At 38.5% G+C, this 20,882-nt stretch overlaps 1 protein-coding gene across 2 annotated transcripts in view; it reads right to left on the reverse strand.

Moving 5' to 3' along the window:
- Positions 1 to 20,882, reverse strand: part of slc39a11 (solute carrier family 39, member 11) — a 173,742-nt gene that overhangs the window by 39,733 nt on the left and 113,127 nt on the right. The window lies entirely within an intron of this gene.

Genomic DNA, 20,882 nt, shown 5'->3' on the forward strand with positions numbered 1-20,882 from the left:
TTCTGCTGTTTGACTTTGACTTCAGTAAATAATTAGTTTAATAATTGTTCAATAAATAATGAGACAGTGTATTATGTCATGTGTCATGTAAAAACAGTTAAACATCTGTCCAGTAAATATCTAATATATTTAATGAACTTGTTAGCTAATTTAAACATGGTAAGAACTAGATCATTTTTCTTATTTCCTTAAGTGTAAAACCTCAGATTTGAAGTAAAGTGTGCGCTCTTTTTACCATGACAGTGTATATTTTCTTTATTTTGTTTTTATCAGTAGGAGGGATTTTGTATTTGTGTCGATAGATGAAGACTTAAATAAATAATAAAGGGCAAAATACAACATGGATAGTATGAAATATTCTAAAACTCATGACAGCAACTGGAGAAAGTAAGAGCAAAAAGGTAAATAAACTGACGCTGACACCAACAGACGTGTGAAGATCACTCTGTAATCATTTGGCAGGACACTGTGTTCTCACTTGAGAGAATAATGGGCACAAATATACATATGCTATCCAAAAATGTCCAGAAAATAGAAGCACAGGAGCATACACATAACACTTTACATGCAAAAGGCGTATTTAATTGGGATATTAAAGGATTACTGAACTTTGAAACTATTTTGCTCTGTGAGCAGTGTTTCTGTGGCTTCACAGGTGCCATTAGTCGTCAGTGGAGCTCAACAGGTAATGTCTTTGTGATTGACTAAATTCAACGTGCATTTCAAAGTATGCATCAGTGTCTTTTAACCCTTGACACTGGTTATGTTGTGTAATTAGCAATGTCAACTCACAAAGTTGGTTAAGAGCTATAAAGCCAGTAGTTCGAATGTGATTGAAAGCATCCTTCATGCTCCATATCATTTTGGTAATTATGTGGTCGCCTCTTTCAGTGACATTTACAGAGTTTCACTGTCAAAGTCACACAAGAGGCTTCAAGAAAGTAAAGGCGCAGGCTTGTAACAAACCATCTCTAAAATAACAACACTGCATCACACTGACAAGCATGTAGCAAGTGTTCCAAATAATTGTCTTTTTGACCAGAGTGTCCAACAGATAAATGATCTTTGATCTGGTTTTTCAGTTTTCCTTCTGCTCTACTGTCTTTAAAGAAAAGTACATAAGCTGGGATAAAAAGACATGTGTCATAAAAATAAAACTTTACTGTGACTTTACAGATTACTCTTATTTAAAACACCCAATTCCAAAAAAGTTAGGAAGCTGTGCAAAGGGTAAGAGGAAACAAGATGTGCAAATCTCAAAATCCCAAATTTGATCAACAATAGAAAATAGAGATCATATCAAATGTTTCGATATGTTATTATTTCATGATAGATTTGATGGCAGTAATGCAACTCAAAAAAGTTAGGACAAGGCAACAAAAGCATGAAAAAGTAATTGGTACTACAAAGACACAGCTGGAAGAACACTTCGGACCCAATTAGGTTACTAGCAACAGGTCAGTAACATTGCTGAGTACAAAAATAAAGTATCTCAGACATGGGCAGAGGTTCAGCAATCTGCAAAAAACTGTAGCTACAAATTGTGGAATAATTTCAGAATAACATTCATCAACATGAAACTGGGAGAACTTTGAAAATATCATCATCTACTGTATATGGCATCATTAGATTCAGAGAATCACTGCTCACAAGGGACAACGTTGAAAATGATCTCTAGGCCCTCAGGTGGCACTGAATCAAAAACAGGCAGGATTCTCTCATGGAAATCACTGCACTGGCTCAGGATCACTTCCAGAAATCACCGTCACACACAGACTACTGTGCCACCCACAAATCCAGGTTAAAGCTCTAGCATGGATTTGTGAACACAATCCAAAAGCTCTGCCATGTTTTCTGTGCCACAGCTCATTCAAAAAGGTCTGAGCCAAAGTGGAAAACTGTGGTCAGACAAATTGAAATCTGAAAGATATGGATGGTCGGGCTGAAGTATAGTACTTGATGTACTGTAATGCAAAGGTGCATATCACTGATAACAAACTGTTGGCAATCATGCAATATACTACTAATGACTAGTCAAAACAGTGCAACATTTTTCAAAACCCATTCACACATCCACTTATATGCCATACTCTCAGTGGATGCTACTGCATAAGAATAAGCTGCTCCTGACACAAAATGCACAATATTTTAGCTGCTTCATTTTATGAACGCTGTGCTTTATGTAAGTGTTGTCACATCCACTGATTTCAAAAAGAAGTGGAGCAGAGAGGATTGGGATGACAGACAGCAGTATGTGAGAGACAGGCACAGTAAGAGGACGCAAGGGAACGATAACAGGACAGAAATGGAGTGACAGCCTGTGAGAGCAAGAAAGAATAACGGTGAATGACGGAGAACGAGAGAAACTGTGAGAACGCAGGAACTAAAGAGCCAGGCTTTCATGTGTTCACTGCCCATTGTTGCCAGGCAACTGTTTGACCCTGTTTGGCTATCATGTGAGAGTGTGCGCACACTCCCAGCACACGCAGGAACATAAAATTAACTATATCACGAAAAAGCCATCAACACCTCCACTGAGAAAAACTGTCTTCTCTCATTACAACTAATTACGTAAGCAGTGAGAGGAAGAAATACGGAGACAGTGTGTGACACTGCATCAGCTCACAGCAGAGGCTATTGATCCAATTAGGCTTGACATCTTCTCCTCAGAGATACTTCAGCAATCCATCTAACATACACCCATTTCTTAGCTCTTTAACAGCCTAACTGTTTTTGTTAAACTGTAAGGACAAAACACATCTTTCAGTAGAGCAATATAAACGATAAAGAGACAAATGAGCAGAAAACAAAGCTGTACTGATGCACGAACCTTATACAACTACAGCGCTCAGCAAATTTATTAGACCAAAGTCCAACGTCAGGTTTATGCCAGGGCTACACTAACTAACAGTATCGGTAATACCAAAATCATGTTTAATGTTTCTGTAAACCACCAGCATGCACACGCTGTTTAATCAAAATTATTTCAGTACAGAACTATAATTTGAAAAATGACAGCTATTTACTTCCTGAACAGAAAAAACAGCTTTAGTGGTTTAATATTATTTCTGACTTCACAGAGAAGTCCAGTGTGCCGGCTCAAATTTGCACATCTAAATTTGTCATTTGCTCCATAAATAGCAATGTCAGTTTTAGGTTTTTAGGTTAACAGATCGGTAAAATATATATGTTTTCTTGTTCTTCTGAGAGGTGCTCTCATAAACTTGTTAGGCACTGTATTTCACTGGGGACAGATGAAGCCAACTCTGAATTTTTCCTTTTCACAAGGTGGAAAAGGAAAGTCTGTTAGGTTGAGACTATTACATTCATTTGATGGGTTGCCATGGAATTTTGTAAATGGTCTCCCGAGGATGACATTTACAGGTTATGTCTGAGATTAATGAGATTTCCAAATAATTGCCACTTTGAATAGAGAACTCTGTCCTTTCTAATCTACCATCACTTCAAAGTCCTTTAGCACAATTATACATAATTCAGAATTTTCACCTGACTGCCAAATCACACTACCTTTAAATGCTGAACTAGTCATTTTTTAAGCATTTGTTTCATTACTTATGGAGTTTAGAACCTAAACAGGTGGTATAACCTCAGAACAAACAGATGTCAATTTCTCCAATTTAGTGTGTCAAGACTAATGGTTAAGTTTCAGCCTTACAGCAGAGCAAGTGCTTTGTGTTGTGTTTCAGCTGCGGTCAAGTTAAATGCATTTTGAATCACGTCTCATTATCCCATTGGGGATTCAGTTATGGTCCGACTCTGCTTAGGATTACTATGTAAGTGTACTTGCTTGGGTTGATATCAGGATCAAGCAGCAAACTCAGGAGCTAAAAAAGCTGAAACCAAGGCCAAAAGCTGACAATATAAAAACAGTGGCCTCTTGATGGTAGATACAAACGGGAAACCACCCATGTAGACAACTATGTTAAAAATGTCCATTTTAACAGCATGTTTACAGCCAGATACAAAAAGTGATACTATTGTGCATTGGTAGTACCCTCATCCATTATCCAGTGGGTACATTTTGGATAGTGACAAGGCTTAAAGTTGGGGTGTACCTGTTTCTATTGACAGGTGTGCCAGTGGAACTGAATCTCTTGGCTACATTCATAGTGTTTTAATTACTTGAGTTAAAATAAAATTAGCCTTCCGTGACAAATGGACTGTAACAGTTTGTGCTTCACTTTGGTGACTGAACTTATTTTATTACACTTTTACTTGCATTTATTATTTATTTATTTATATCAGTTTACTATCAGTCCCACCTAAAATCAGTATTTATTCCTTGAACTTCAAATCATCAATAACCACAACAGCGTAAGGGGGAAACCTTGGCTCCTGGCACAAGGAGCCCACCATATAAACATAATTAGGACAGAGGCTTTAAATGAGGCAGATTATAATCAAAATACTAAGAACTGAAGAGGAAATCAAGCACAACAGTACACAACACATTCTCTCTATTTGTTGCTTGTGGTACCCAGAGACTATAGTAAACATCAAACCAGATTTAATCTAGAGTTATTTTCCAACAGCGCCTCAAGATTTCATCTATAGTATATTCCTGCTAGACTGATTGTCCATCTGCCTCTGTTTCTGTTTCCAGCACTAATCCTATATTGTAGCTGTGTTTTCAAACATTTTCAGAAGGCACAGAGCAGACAAGGCCAACAAGTAAGCAGAGAAATAGACAGTCAGTAACGGAAAACCATGACATGATCAGCATACTATTGGCTACCTATTAAGCACACAGTTTCCAGTCATTGCTATAACATATGCAGATGCAGAACCCATACATGGAGGGGGCCACAAGCTAATGTACTAATAATGCATGGTTTGGAGATGGTAGTACTGAAAAAAGACAGAAGGTAGTTGATGATGTTAAGATTTTAAATTGCAGAGACCAGGATGGACACAGAGAGACAATACTGAGATGGTTTGGACATTTGCACAGGAGGGATAGTGGATATATTAGACAAAAAATGTTAATTAATGGAAGTGCCAGGGAGAAAGAGAAGAGTTCACAGAGGAGGGTTATTGGATGATTTACAGTAGTGAAGGAAGACATGCAGACGATGGATGTCAAAATAAGAGGACAGGCTGCAATGAGGTAGATGATCCACTGTGACTCTTACAGGTATCAGCCCAAGAAGAAAAGGAAGATGTCAGCTTTAAATAACCAAAAGTCATCAAAGGTCACTTCCTCCTTACCTTTCCTGCCCTCCTTTTCTCACATCTTTCTCCATCTCTGACTGAAGTTATCACACATTATTGTGTGTTATTTGCTTGTTTGACAGTATTTTTCACAAACCTGCCATCTGATTCATTAACTAATAAACTAAGGTCTTAGAATAATGTTCCAGATCACTCCAGTCTGCTTCAACCTGTGCCTAGGCCAGCGCTTCGTCAAAGAAGGTAAAAAAGGCTCAATGATAGCTGATATGATGTATTATCATATCAGCTATTCCACAAAAGGATCTGATGTTCAGTGCACTTCCATGTGGCATCTAGTTGTTTGTGGCATTTTTGTACCTGGAGTTCATGATTTCAGGTTCTTCCCAAAATTCCTGCAAGAATACAAGGTTATGTGCACACGATTATTTCACTGCCTCTATTGAAAATTACTACACAAGTTTAAAGTCACGCTAGCAGCTCCGTGAGGCTGTACTTAGTGTTGCATAACAAGTGTTTTAATAGAAGGTCATTTAAAATTTAATATTCAAGCACTAATGTTAGTAGGGTGATTTTCATAGACTTGACAGAGCTTCTCCTGATGCAGCACAGTTATTTAACAGGCTTTGTACTACTTACATTGATTAAAACTACTCTGTGCAGGTCCATGGAGTGCCCTTGCAATTAATTCACCTTCACCTTTCTATAATCTTTTCCCCCATCATTACTGCCTGCAACTTATTATTTTAATGGTACTAATTGGCAATATGCTGCAGATCCAATACAGTGCGAGTTTCCCAAAATGTTAACGAAATGTCTGCTATTTATTTGCTTTCCTGTTCCGGTAATTGCCAATCAAAACAAGTGAGGAAGGACTACAAACAAACATGGTGTCATAATGTACCAGTAAGCTGTATAAAAATGATATTTATAAGACTTTTAGGTAATAAAAATGGAGAAATATTTAAAAGCATAGAGATGGCTGCAGACAGAAAAGCCGTGTACATAAGATGAATGCAGGTAAATGTGCTAGAAAGGTTTTTGTTATTTTTATGAAGGCACCTGTGTGAATGTGTTGCTTATGTTACCTCAAGGGTTACTACAAACAATGCTTCTTTTGGTAAATGGCCTGTATTTGTATAGCGCTTTACTAGTCCCTAAGGACCCCAAAGTGCTTTACACATCCAGTCATCCACCCATTCACACACACATTCACACACTGGTGATGGCAAGCTACATTGTAGCCACAGCCACCCTGGGGCGCACTGACAGAGGCGAGGCTGCCGGACACTGGCGCCACCGGGCCCTCTGACCACCACCAGTAGGCAACGGGTGAAGTGTCTTGCCCAAGGACACAACAATCAAGACTGTCCAAGCCGGGGCTCGAACCGGCAACCTTCCGATTACAAGGCGAACTCCCAACTCTTGAGCCACGATCGCCCAAAAAGACTAATTATAAGATTTTTCTTTATTTGTGCTGCTTCAGAGAGAAACAACAGAGAATAGTTTGAAAAAGGGGAAAGATTTGCTCAATCAGCCAGTTTGTGAGAGAAAAAACCCCGTTGTGGATGCACATGTTTTTACATGTTGGACAGCATGCTGATTCAGTGGTTGCTAAGAACCCTGCTGAGATGGAGGAACTATAAAGACATGGAGATTTAACAGAGATGTCTTCAACTAATTAACTGCTGCAGTTTGCAATCCCTCCAAACTTCTCAGGATTGACGCAGTCCAGCAGTACAGGAGTACGAGGAGGAAAACAAGTTCAGGGCAAGCTCTTGGTTTTTAACTCTCTGTGTGAAACACTGAGCAGGGAAGAAAAAGTGAGGTAGATGAGAGTAAATAATACAGGAAGAGAGGTGCGCATGTGGTGAAACACTACATTAAGTTCAGTGTCTGAGATTTGTCTGTTTACCCCTTTGGTCTTCCTCTACAGGGAACATCCATTTCTCTATCACCTTCCCAAAACCTGCCTGATTCCTTCCTCTGAGGCTTAATAGAAGACGAAGAAGCGTTAGTGTCCCTCATCAAAAGAAATGAACTGGGCCAAAACACAGCAGCAGGAAATTCAGCGGCAGCAATGAGACTAGAGGAGCAGCTTTTGCCCACAAGGTTGTTTGTTTGAATTTAGAGCACCTGAAATTTTTAGAGTACTTCCATAACAGCTCTCGGGAAAAGAAATGTACCCTTCTGGGGGGGGGGGGGGGGGGGGGGGGGGTTCTTATGTTTTATGCTGACATGTAAGTTTTAGTTATTATTGCGCACTAGTGGTGTCTTGTAGATCGAAGTTCTATGTGAGTGGGCTCTAAAAGTAATTTGTGCCATTGTTCGAGTGGACTTACAGAGACATAACCAGCTGGTGGGTGGATGTTGTCCATATTTATCAGCCAGTAAATTGAATGTACATTTCTCTGAGCAACCTCAGTCTGCTATGGTATCAACCAACTCACCATAACAAGCATTTCAATAATATTTTGTCACACCTACAGGATAATCTACGGAATTTCATACATTTAGATACATTATAACAGAAAATAGTTCCACAGTATTGAAAACTGGATTACTAAACACTGGCTAACATGCAATTGGTGTAACAGAATATAATGTGCACTCACTTTATTAGGTGCACCTGTTCTCTTGGCAGTAATTCAGTGCCTTTAGAGAAATAGGTACAGTTAAGACAATCTGCTGATGTTCAAACCAAGCATCTGAATATGGAAGAAAGGTGATTTAAATTAATTTCAGAAACTGTTGACTTTCTAGGATGAGATGGAGCACCACCATCTCTGGGGATTAAAGGGAAAGATCCAAAAAGGAAAAACTATCCATTAAGCAACAGTTCTCTAGGTGAAAATGCCTCAGTGATGCTGGAGGTGAGAGAACGGGATGTCCAGACTGTTTTGAGCTGAAGGCAACAGTAACTCAAGAACCATGGGATGCAGAAAATCATCCAATGAATGCACAGATCATCCAATCCTGATAGGTTCCAACAGCAGATGACCACACCAGGTATCACCTATGTCAACTAATAATGGGAAACTAAGGCTGCAATTCCAAAATTGGACAATATCTCAATTTCTTCTGCAACATTCAGGCGGTAGAGTAAACAACTTGAAAGTGTGTCTCACCTCATATCAGTGATTCAGGCAGTGGTGTAATCATTTGGGGATATTTTCTTGGCACACTTTGGGCCTTTCAAACACAGATCTAGCACAGTTAGTTTAGTCTTTAACATCTGTACTGAATGAAAAAAAGGGTCCAGGGCTGCTCAACAATGCTTGGGCCATAATTGCTAAGCCATTTGTATGCCACTTAAGGTTCAAACGCAGAATAACTAGCAGTCGGTTTACCTAATCTTTGCTAAAAGTTGCTTGGATAAAGTTTAAGAAGACTGGCCTACATATGTTGGATGTAAATCCAAACCTTTTTAGTTTATTCTCAACTTAACTGTTATTAACTTTGCCCAAGCTTTGCTAAAAATGCCATTCATGCTTTTTGTCATATTTGGTCCATATGCATTTTTTTACCGCATGGACCATTTTAGAGTCATAACAGTACTGCATTTTGCCAAAGTGCCACAAATATAATGGTGATATCCTTGAGCCATCAGAACAAGAAATGGCCCATATCTACATACTGTCTGAGAGACTCCAACTGTCATGCAATTATATTCAACTTCATCTTAAGTACCTTTTATTTCTTTAGAACTAGTTAGGTACCAATACAATCAGATTGATGTCAACTCTGATATTAGTGTCCAACACTAAAAACAAATAACAGATTATTGATCTTTTTCTGTCAGAGACACTTATTATACAATGAATTAAAGTCAAAGATTGAAACTTCTCTGAAGTTTCTTCTGATGAAAGATAAATCACTTTTGTCATAAGCTTTTCTTAAAACCTTTATTTATAGATTTATTTTGGTCTGTTTTCAATTATAAATGTTTAGAAATGTGTTTTTAACTCTCTCTTATCTTAAAATCTGCTTTGTTGAGCATTTCATTATGGCTGACTGATAAGTTCTTTAAAAAAACCCTTATTATAACAATTAGAGACACAAGGTCAGACAGGATTTTCTTTTTTTTATTCATGAGAATTCAGTAACGGGTACTGCATCTTAAGCAGTGACTTAATGTAATGTACAGGTATATGATGTGGCTGCAGCATGCATTAAGATTTCCCTTTGATCACAACTATGGCATCACTGCCCCCTCATTATAAGAGATTGGCCAAACGCTACAAATGACATAACCTAAGGTCTGTATTTAATGAAACACGTTTTTTTTTACGGAAAGACATCAATTCCTGACAACTACAACTATACCATTCTGGAACCTGCAGCATACTGTGTTCTGAAGAATTCACACATAATCCCATTTGTCATTTCAAAGTAAATCTAAAAATTTAAACTGAAGCACTAACAAAATAGAGGCACACTTTGATTCCTCCCAATCTCAACTGAATTATTTAGGATGCTATGCATTAAGCATGAATGTGTATTTGTGAATACATGCATCTTTGAATCGAAACATGCTTACCAAGGGCTTTTTGCCACTTCAAATGCCTGGAGAGGAGCAGGAGGCAGAGAACTGATCTATTAAACATGTTTCAGGACTTGTGCAGTTGGAGAAATGCATCTACTAAAGCAGTGTTTCCCAACCATTTAATTTTAATTAATTGGTCCAAAAATACAATTTAATAATTACTACAAGTAATAAAATCATTGTTGGGCATCTGTGCTTTCAATGCAGTGACTGGTAGAGTAATTACTCTTTTATGTCAGTGGGTGGCAGTGGGTAGCGCAATATCACCTTGTTAAGTTAAGACACAGTTAGTGATGCGCGCTTTACATGGCAGCTGCAAGACGTACAACAAAGGAAAAACTGCGGACTACGAACTGTGCCCTGGACAAAATTCTAATCCAGAAGAGCCTAGTACCAGTGGTAGTCAAAAGACAGCAAAAACGGTGAGCTCGAGGCAATACAGTGAAAGTTATCTTTTGTTTGGATTTACTTTTCACTGGAGATCGGACTGCACCGACTCCGTTATGTTTCAGCTTTTATGCTCCTTATATCTGGAACAAACTCCCAGAAAGCCTCAGATCAGCTGAAACACTCAGTTTATTTAAATCCAGGTTGAAGACTCACCTGTTCTCAGTTGCATTTGAATAAAGCACCAAATCCGCACTTAAGCTTAAATGTCAAAACTTACATTTTAACTACTGATTTTATCTACTGTTCGGATTTTATCTGTTTTGATTTTATATACTGTTTTGTTTGTTTGTTTGTTAATTAGTTAGTTTGTTTTTTTTGCTTGTTTTAATCAATTTTAAATCATGCTTTTTATTTGTTTTTGTTTCTAATGTCTCTGTAAAGCACTTTGAATCACCTTGTTGTTGAATTGTGCTATACAAATAAACTTGCCTTGCCTTTGGTGTGTGGAGAAAAGCTCTCAAACAGTGCCATGGTCCCAAGCAAGCTTAAACGCCTGTATGTCTTTCTTCAATTCCTGCCAGAATATCATCTTTGTGTTCATCTAGACAGGCCCAGGTTTCACACTGAGTGAGTATAAACAAACTGAGAGACTAACTTGCCATTATATGTACTGTATTAGGCTACAATGTGTCATTTTGGAGCAAGTTTGGTTGGTGGTGTATAAAATGTGCCGCGACTCAAAAAAGGTTGAAAAACACTGTACTAAAGCTAGTAGAGCGAAAGATTGGCTCATTCTGTTTTAACCAAGAAACAAAACATGATCAATCCAAATTGTACCAACGATTAGGTATTCATAGCCACAGGTGTGGCATTGGTATGAATATTTCAAATAGCTCAATGAATCCAGCTGCCATCAGTTTCTTTCCTGTGCTATTGTCACAGATTTTTGTGTGATGTATCAAATGTATCAGCGGTGTCAACTACATTTTAGACAACACGGAAGTATACTAAAGTAAGGACACCATCATTCCCTACTGTTTATCAAAAGAATTAGTAAGCAAGCCAATGTCTTGCTTCTGCACTGCACTTTTATTGAACACTAATTACACAATAAATGTCATCAATCTCTTCATATTTTTGCAAGATGATAAATGTTGTATCCAGCATGGATGGAGGTTTTACTCCTTGGGGAAAAAAGTTAAAGCTCTCTGTTATGTAAGTAAAAGTGGAAATTTTTAATATGGCCATGTCAGGGATGGGGCCTTGGCCGGACAGCTCTAGAAGCCCAAAACACCTTACAATTGGGCAGCCTATAAGAACAAAGCTGGCATAAAGGGAGGGTAGCCTCAAATTAAGAGAAGCCAGAAAGTCTTGTTTCAGACACAAAATGAACTGAGAGGCTGGTTCATTTAGTTGATGATTAGTTGATGTGAACACTGTGCTGGTCTATCATTGTGAAGAAAAAGCTTAGCATAAAAGCAGAGCTGCTGATTTATCAGCCGATCTACATCCCTACCCTACGAGCTTGGAATAGTGACCCAAAGAACAAGAGCCTAGATACAAGGCAGAAATGAGCTTTCTCTGAAGGGTGGCTGCCCTCTCCCTAAGAGATGCAATGAAGACTTCATCCATTCAAGGGCATCTGAATTTGAATGTCTACTGGGCGAGCTGACAGCACGTCCTACAGAAAGGAATCCCTGAGGTAGATCAAGGGTAGACTGGACAGATTATGTTTCTAGGCTGGCCTGGGAATGCCTCTGCGTTCCCTGGGATTAGCTGGAGGAAGTGGCTAGAGATAGATACCTAACTTCTACCAGTAGTTTGTGTACTCTGCACACCTATGGTACCCTTTGCCGCATCCAAGAACGCAAAGCCTGCATATCGGAAGGCATTTATCTCAAACAAGCTGCATACACCTGGTAGCTGGGTCGGATCATGTTTAGACCATAAACAAAGTGCTCTGATGTATGCAGAACCAGACTGAGACCATCTCCTCCAAAGGGTCTTGGTGTGGTTGTTTAGATCCACACCTGAGTGCAAGCTGCAGTTTAAACCAAATAGACTAAACACTGCAGGTGTAAACACCCTGAAATATTGAATAATGCAAAGCTGCTATTACTCCAAATGGCCAAACTTTCTCTCTTTAAGTTGTCTTGGCTCAAGAACTAAATATTTAGACAAACTCAACATCAACTCATAAGTGGAACTATTAAAAAGTTGACTGACTCAGCATCTCAGGCACTACTAGCTCTTTTGCACTCACATTACACTACTATTCATACCACATATTCCCTTTCTTTATTATACACACTTGTAAACCACTGCACACATTAAACAATGATATCTGCAGGCCTACTTGTTGTTCCTAGAGTATTTAAAAGTAGAATGGGAGGCAGAGCCTTCAGTTTTCAGGCCCCTCTTCCGTGGAACCAGCTTCCAGTTTGGATTCGGGAGACAGACACTATCTCTACTTTTAAGATTAGGCTTAAAACTTTCCTTTGTGCTAAAGCATATAGTTAGGGCTGGACCAGGTGACCCTGAATCCTCCCTTAGTTATGCTGCAATAGACGTAGGCTGCTGGGGGATTCCCATGATGCATTGAGTTTTTCCTTTCCAGTCACCTTTCTCACTCACTATGTATTAACAGACCTCTCTGCATTGAATCATATCTGTTATTAGTCTCTGTCTCTCTTCCACAGCATGTCTTTTATCCTGTCTTCCTTCTCTCACCCCAACCGGTCGCAGCAGATGGCCCCGCCCCTACCTGAGCCTGGTTCTGCCGGAGGTTTCTTCCTGTTAAAAGGGAATTTTTCCTTCCCACTGTTGCCACAGTGCTTGCTCATAGGGGGTCATATGATTGTTGGGTTTCTCTCTGTATCTATGAAGCGCCTTGAGGCGACTTATGTTGTGATTTGGCGCTATATAAATTGAATTGAATTGAATATCTCAAACATAATTTAAAAACCTCAGAGAGATGGTCAACGATTCTAATCCAAGTGATTTACAATACTGGATCAAATTACACCAACAACAAAATGTGCCACATTCTGCTATGCTTTACATGTTCATTCATTCTTCTTTGCCTTGTTTTATTCCATTCACTAAATCTTCTGTCACGTCAGCCACTCCCAACCATTAATCAGTTGATATTCTCCGTGTCTCTGCACATTTGCATCTACTTCCTTAATTAATCCAGTCATTATTTATACCGCAGGTTTACTGTTTACCCTTTATCTCATCTCTGGGATTTCTGCAGCAGTTCTCTGTAGTCTGTTTGCATACTGATATTGTGGAATGATAGCAATGCCTAAAATAATTTTATTATTGTGTACGAGTGTTCACAATGTTCAGTGTCTGGTAAAATGTTCATTGTTTAGCAAAATAGTTGGTGGTGAGCAACGATGTTGTTTTGATTTTTATGACCACAACTTTTGACAGCAAAGCCAGGCTGTTTTGATTGAACGTTCTCCTTCATATGCCTGACATTGTTACAGTGTAACTGTACTGTACTGGGCAATGAAATTATGTTGCACAAACCTGTGATTCTGGAGAAAATGGTGAGCATGCTCCTGGCTGCACTTCTCTGGGGTTAAAAATTGTGTACTGAACTCCTGTTTACCCACTATGTTGTAGCTGGAGACCCAGCTCTCATCCCCAGTGATGTGCTCTGACATGAAGGCTCGCTCAGTTTGAAACAGAAATTGATCTTTGCTCTCCTTGGCAGAACAGGATTCCTAAGAAAGTTGCATGAGAAGATAATCTCCAAGGGGAGACTGCAAACATCAGGTATGGTCTTTGAATTTTGACAAGGTTGAATTCACGGAAGGTCTTGATTCATTCAGCCCTTTGTCACGCGATGAACCAATGCAAAATTCATGTGGCACAACAGAGTTTTTTTTTTTAAAAATGAGCTATTATCAGCTATAAATAAGATCTTTTTTGACAAGACTTCCAATAGACTGATATTGGCAGATGCCCACAGTTATGTGAAAAAGAAAGTTTTCACCTTGCAGACCATTTGCAGTAAATCCTTGCTGCGTCCGTGGGAATTAAAAAGGTAGCAGACAGATGCTGCTATTTGATTAACTCATCAGCAAGTATGACTACAGGACCACCTCTGGTCTGGAGTATTCAGATGTGTGGTAATACAATGCCACAATCTTCTCAGAAGTGGATGTCCCAGCAAATTCACTTCGAGGTCAACAGGCCTAAATGTTAAAGTTTGTAACAGCACCATTAGAACAAGACTGAGAAGTGTGGCTTGTATGGAAGGGTTTCCAGAAGATAGACTCTCTAAAAAGATTACTGCAGCATGGCTAAAATTTAAAAGCTGCATTTGAGCAAACCACACGACTTCTGGAACAATGTCCTCTGGACATATGAGAAATGATTGACCATAATGCACAGCACCATATTAGCACAAACCAAGCACCAGCGATAGTGGTGTGGCTGATTCGAGCTAGTTTTGCAGCCACCGGTCCAGAGCACTTCACAGTCATTGAGTTGATGATGAACTCCTCTGTTGATAAAAAATATTGTGGACTCAAATGTGGGGACATCTGTCCAGCAGCTAAAGGCTGCTGAAACTGGGTCATGCAAGAAGACGGTGATCCCCAAGAACAGCAGCAAATCTATAAAACATGGCTGAATCCAGACATCAGCCTCACTGAAGTAATGTTGTGGTATTTTAGGGAGCTGTGTATGAATGAAAACATAACTCAATCAACTCAACCAATCCTGAAAAGAATGATGTAAAAAACCTATGAAGTCATACAGAAAATAAATACCAGAAGTCACTTCTAGCAAAGACAATACTTCAAATTCATGAATCATGTGGCTATGCTACTCTTTAGGAATAATTAGCATGTTGTTGAAATGCAAATTTAAATGTCTGGTGTTGTGCTTAATTGTTCTGTGGAGGAAGTTCTTCTCTAAAAATAGAAGATTAATTCCCACCTCTGAACAGATGCCCATCTCAGCAATGGAAATGAAGCATAATTAAACTTCCAAGCAGCTATCAACCTGCTTGGGAGATTAGAATAAAGACAAAAATGTAATGCACACCTTCCACATTCATATACCACACATCTAAAGGACTGGAATGAGCTTTTGGTTTGTTCATCTTCTGTGATGACTAAAAGGACAACAACAACTGCTTCCAAAAAGTCAAAAGGTAAGATTTCAAATAAAGATAAAGCCCAAACCAAGAGGAAATATCCATAAATTAGTCAAGAAATTAAAAAAAGAGGTCCCCAAAAAAAAGAGCCCAAACACCAATCATCAGATCACCAAAGGACACTGAAAGATAAAGGAAGCATTGATTGAGAGGATGCATGTAATGCTAAAATAAAATATTGATTATAGCTTAAACATGAGTTTCTACACATGAACCTAAAGAGACATTTATCAATAGCTTTTGTCTGTAAAAGAATCATAAATAAAAGCAAAGCCTGACAAGGTCAATCTTTCAATAGACATGAACTGGAACCTTTCGAAAATCTTTAAAACCGGGCACCCTAAATGTCTTTGAAAGTTTTTTGGAGTTGAACGCACTATTACTCTAGACATCTAACCAAGAGCGGTGTCTAAAGTATAAAAGAAAAAAGCTGTCAATCATCTTTTGTACAGCTTGCTTGCAGAAGCATTTGCTGATATCTACAGCATTTACACCTTCCTCCGCTCCTAACCCCATTAAGGTGAAGTTAAAGAAGACTCAGTGGCCTTGAATGCAAAAGAAGCCTTTAGATTTGAACCTATAATGACACCAGGAGCCCAGAGGCTACAATCATCTTCACCTCTGCAGCTGTTGTACTGTGCAGGAAGACAGGGATTCTGATATTAATCTAAAATAAAACATAGTTACTCTTTTGATCTGTTGTGAAATACTAGTACTGGGCAATCCTGCAGTTTCTTTATATTTTGCTAGAAAAATGGGAAATAAGTACAGCTTATTATTGAAACACCCAAAGCATAGTGTTCAAGGCAAAAACATACTAAAGAACTTGAAAATCACCATTTGGCAGGATGACTGCTATTCTTCAACACAGCCTGAACTCTCTTAGGCAAGCTTTATGTAATTTATTTCAGAAATAATTCTACAGACTTCATTTCAAAGCTTTTCTTTGGATGCTGGCAGGTTTTTTTTTTTGTCTTTTTCATCATGACCTTTGAGGCATCTTTGTTATGGTTTTGGGGACATCAATCCATGACTGACAGTGTCCCATTGTGTGTTTTTCCAGGAATTCTTTTTTGGCAGTGTATTTGGGATCAATATCAATATGACAGATGTTTTCCAGGTGGTATTGTACGGTGGATAAAAATGTAACGGTACTTTTCTGTTATCTGTATCATCTGCTGAGACTGCACTCAGTACTAACAAAGAAGAACGTAGCACGAACAGCAAAACAGGAGGACGGAAGAAAATGGGAACGAAAATTTAAAAAAAATGTGAAAGCATTTCAAAGAAAACAAACAAAGTTAAATGCAGGCTGTGCAAAAGCAGAGATTTCCTTCCATGATAAAAATGTAAAACTCAGTTAAGTTAGTGCGCCGTGTTGATACCTTGTTTTTGGTAATGTTTGTACAGTAATGTCTATGTTGGCTTACCTGTCGGAAACTTCTCAGGATGATGCTTACTAAGCGAGCACCATTTGTGAAATGTGATAGTTAACCGTTAAACAGGAATAGCTCCACTGTCTCCTAGTTTTAATGAATTTAATTTGTTGTGGGGTGAGACAACAGGATGATATTCACAGACTTGAGCAAATGAGCTACTGGAGCCTATAACAGGAGGTTTGCCCATAGGAAGCAACCATAAGAGTTATTGAAATAATCGTAGACTAATCGACTACTACGAAAAATTGGCAGTTTAGTCGACAACCAAAATCTTTAGCTGCAGCCCTGATCCCTCCATCAAACATGTTGACACTGACACAGTCTAGTTCTTGTGCAATGTAACATACTTCTACCTTTCCTCCCAGTCATTCTTCCTTAAAAATAGCTTCTTGACAGCCATCCTTCCACTGAATGAGACCATATCTGATGATGTTTCAGTAGACAGCAGATGGATCAACAGAAGGGCCTGATGCATCTCTCAGGTCTTTGCTAGATTTTCTCTTCTTTCCATATACAGTTCACCCTCTGTAGTTTTTTAGGCATAACATTTTTTATTTTGTAATATTTTAAGTACACAGTGGACGCCATGCTGAGATATGCCAAGTTTTAGCAAATAGCTCTTTAAGAATACCTTGTTGGTGTAAAAGAACTATTTGATGCCTGTCAAACTGTGTTATAATTGGTATTTTTGTATATTCAATTTCAGAATATATTTATTTATTTGCAAATAGAATGGCAGTACCAAACTCCGAAAGATATAATTTAAACCTGATTGAGTAAGATGCCTGTTTTCAATGCTTGAGTAATTCATAGGTCAGTGTTTAAAAAATCTTTTGGAAATGTTCAACAATTCATGGAAAATCTGTGGGAAAAAGTGCAGTCACTGTCAAAAGAAAACTTTCAGAAAGCCTGCTGCTCACTAACACAAGTCTGTGTCCCTGGAAGCAAAATACGAAGAAATTGTAATTCTCTACTGCAGACTAGCTATGTTGCATCCTGAATAGCACGTCGGGCCTGCAGTGACTTAGAGACCTTTTGATGAGGGCTGGTCTTATGCTCCTTTCTGTTTACTGTATTGGCTGACTGACTTCAGTGCCCTCAGGCAAGCCATGAGGGAAACTAACTGATCCATAAGCCACACCGAAGGTAGCTTGAAATATATATTTACTCATTTGGTGGACTTGGCGACTAAAGCAGGGATTCACTGTCAGTTTTGAGTGTTTTATCACTTTTGTCACTTTTTGTCTCTTAACACATTTAGCAGCCATTTAGGTGCTGTCCTTACAACAGTGAAAATGAAACATGTTTTACACTGTATAGAAATGCCTTTTTATCTTTAAAGAAACCAACTGAATAACACGGAGGTCACTGTGACAATGACGGAAATAAAGAGGAGTGAGTGAGTCAGAAAGTGACTCACAGGAGCATACGCAAACACGAAGGAATTCAAAATATAACTCCATCTTCCAAGCACTTTGCAATCGCTCAGCAACATCCAGGTTGAAGTCAAACTGTTCCTGGTAGCAAGAACAAACTTCCCAAAGTTTTATGTCAGCAGGGAAAACAGTGTGGTAATTAATAAGAATAGAGGCTGCACTGTTCAATTTTCAAAGACCAGCCAATGCTAATGGTGACCCACTGAAGTGGCACTTGTTTTATTTTAGTACCTATAGTTCTGGTGCAGTGTGCTCTAAAAAAAAGCGTATGTTGCTTTGTATTTTACAAGACTATAGCACTAAAGCAAGCACATGCAGGTTACTGCCACAACTTAATATTCCATAAAAACTGTCTCAGAGTTTGAAATAATGTTTTGTGTTTAATCAATGCCTTTGGGCACTTCCATTTTTGTTGTCTTGTTAATTAATCCGCTAGATTTGCTGGCATTTGTGCTACCCTAAGAAAATCCCAGATTTGTGTTTTCTTTTTCAGATTCAGCCCTTATTAGATGAGTGTCAGAGAGGGGCTGGAAGAAGAAGAACCCAGCTTTAAATAATCGAGATAATTGAGAGCATCCTGTGCAACAACATCATGGTGTGGTACGGGAACTGCACAGTACAGCAACAGAAAGCCCTGCAGAGGGTTGTGCGCACAGCTGAACGCACTATGGGAACATCTTTACCAGCACTGCAGGACATCTATGCTGAAAGGTGCAGATCCAGGGCCATCAGGATCATTAGGGACTCCAGCCATCCCGCCCACAAACTGTTCAGGCTACTGAGGTCAGGAAAGCACCTCTGTAGCCTGAAAACAAGAACAGAAAGGTTCAGGAGGAGTTTTTACCCACAAACAGTGAGACTCCTCAACCAAAACACAAACCGGACGACATGATGGACAATCTCACACACAGTACATAATTTGCATTTTACTTTTCTCTCTGAACCTTATCCGTACCTTATTATATATATCTGTACTATGTAAATAATGTATATTTTTATAGTTTTTTCATTTAAATTATTACAGTACAATATCCTGCACGTCATGGATATATACTTATAAGCACAAACATATGGACTTTTACATTGTTTTTTATATTATTTTTTACTTTTTAACTTTTGTTTCTCCCCCCCCCTCCCTTTTTTTTAGTTTATGTAAAATCCTTTTTAGCATGTCTGCACAGTCGGGGGGAGTACTTTTTTAGCCAGGAAAAACATTTCACTGTATGTTGTACCAGCTATAACTACATGTGACAAATAAATAAAGAATTGAAATTGAATTGAACAATCATCCTATCCTGGGTAATTTAAAATTGGCATTACCTGCATACATATTTTTATCTTTATCTGACAAGTTGTTGAATTCTTATGTTAATGTAACTTTGCCTATTTCAGAATTTCTTTTTTAATCTTATAAATAAATAAAAACTTTACATATTAATGAGTCAGGCCCTTTGGGTCACCTTATATTGCATGGAAGGAAGGTATTTTTCTGTTTCCTATACTCATACTCAGGATATCTAGACGTTTTGGTCCAGTTCAATCAAACTCTGCTGTTTTTTCCCATTTGATTTGGGTTGTTTGAGCTGGCAAAAAAGCTGTCAATCAAAATCTGACTAAATAACTCAAGCAGAGAGACCCTGCTTTTCAGGCTGTCTCTATTCTGGTTTGACTGTATGCTGAAAACAAACAATATTTTTTTAAGGGTACAAGTAATTCATGATTTAAAAAAACCCCAAAACCTTTGTAGGTGATCTATGATAAATGACAGGAGGTTGTGCACTCAATACCTCTTAAAAAGTCAATGAAATGCAGCATCAACACTTTGGGTATAATTAAGATTTTTAAAAAGTCCTTGTTTTCTTCCTTCCTTCTACCTGACCATTACTTTTCATGAGTTACGGTCTTGACAATTGGTGCTGGTGAAGATTTATTTCTTAATTGGGTTCATTGTGACACCAAAGAAAAATAACTACATAAGGCTTATAATTAGCAGCATGACTCTATTTCATTTTCACCATTTGCTCTGGTAGTCTGGTTCGAAATCAACAATGTGTATGATTCAGCAGAGCCCCTGCTGTGCTTGGAATTCATAAGAACGCAGAGCGACAGTTAACAGCTTTTCAGTGCAGGAATAAACAGAACATAACATGTGAATGAAAAGCGAACTTATCTAAACTATTACCATTACCAAAAATAGTACCAATGGAGTTTCCCTGAAGGCAAGACGCATGTTTAGCGCGCCACAAACGCAACAAACCAGCTGCTCTGAGCACAGTCGGCACAGTATAAACAAGCACTAGTGTTGTATTATCCTAGTAAGAACTTATAGGTAAGTACATGTAACAAATGTTATACAAAGCCAGTATATCTAAATATATTGTGTATTTAGCTAAATACCGAAATACACAGACTAATATCTAAATACACAGACGTTCACATTAACCACCTACATTGAGGATCCAGCCACAACCAGGGTGCCTCCACCAGGCAACCTGTGCAATCATCTTTAAATTGAAAGCGATTCACCAGAGGTTGAGGCTGTTGCACGTTCACCTCTGGATGACCAGGTGTTTGTTGTAACCTAACAGCAAAAAAGTCTGACTAAACCATATCAGACAGCCTATTTCCCTCCAAGTGAGCCAGCATTTATGTTTGCTATTTTATGTTATGTTTTTGCTGCATTTATTTGCTCATTAATTTTCTAT

Source organism: Astatotilapia calliptera, chromosome 8 (assembly GCF_964374335.1).
Source record: "Astatotilapia calliptera chromosome 8, fAstCal68.1, whole genome shotgun sequence".
Lineage (NCBI taxonomy): Eukaryota > Metazoa > Chordata > Actinopteri > Cichliformes > Cichlidae > Astatotilapia > Astatotilapia calliptera.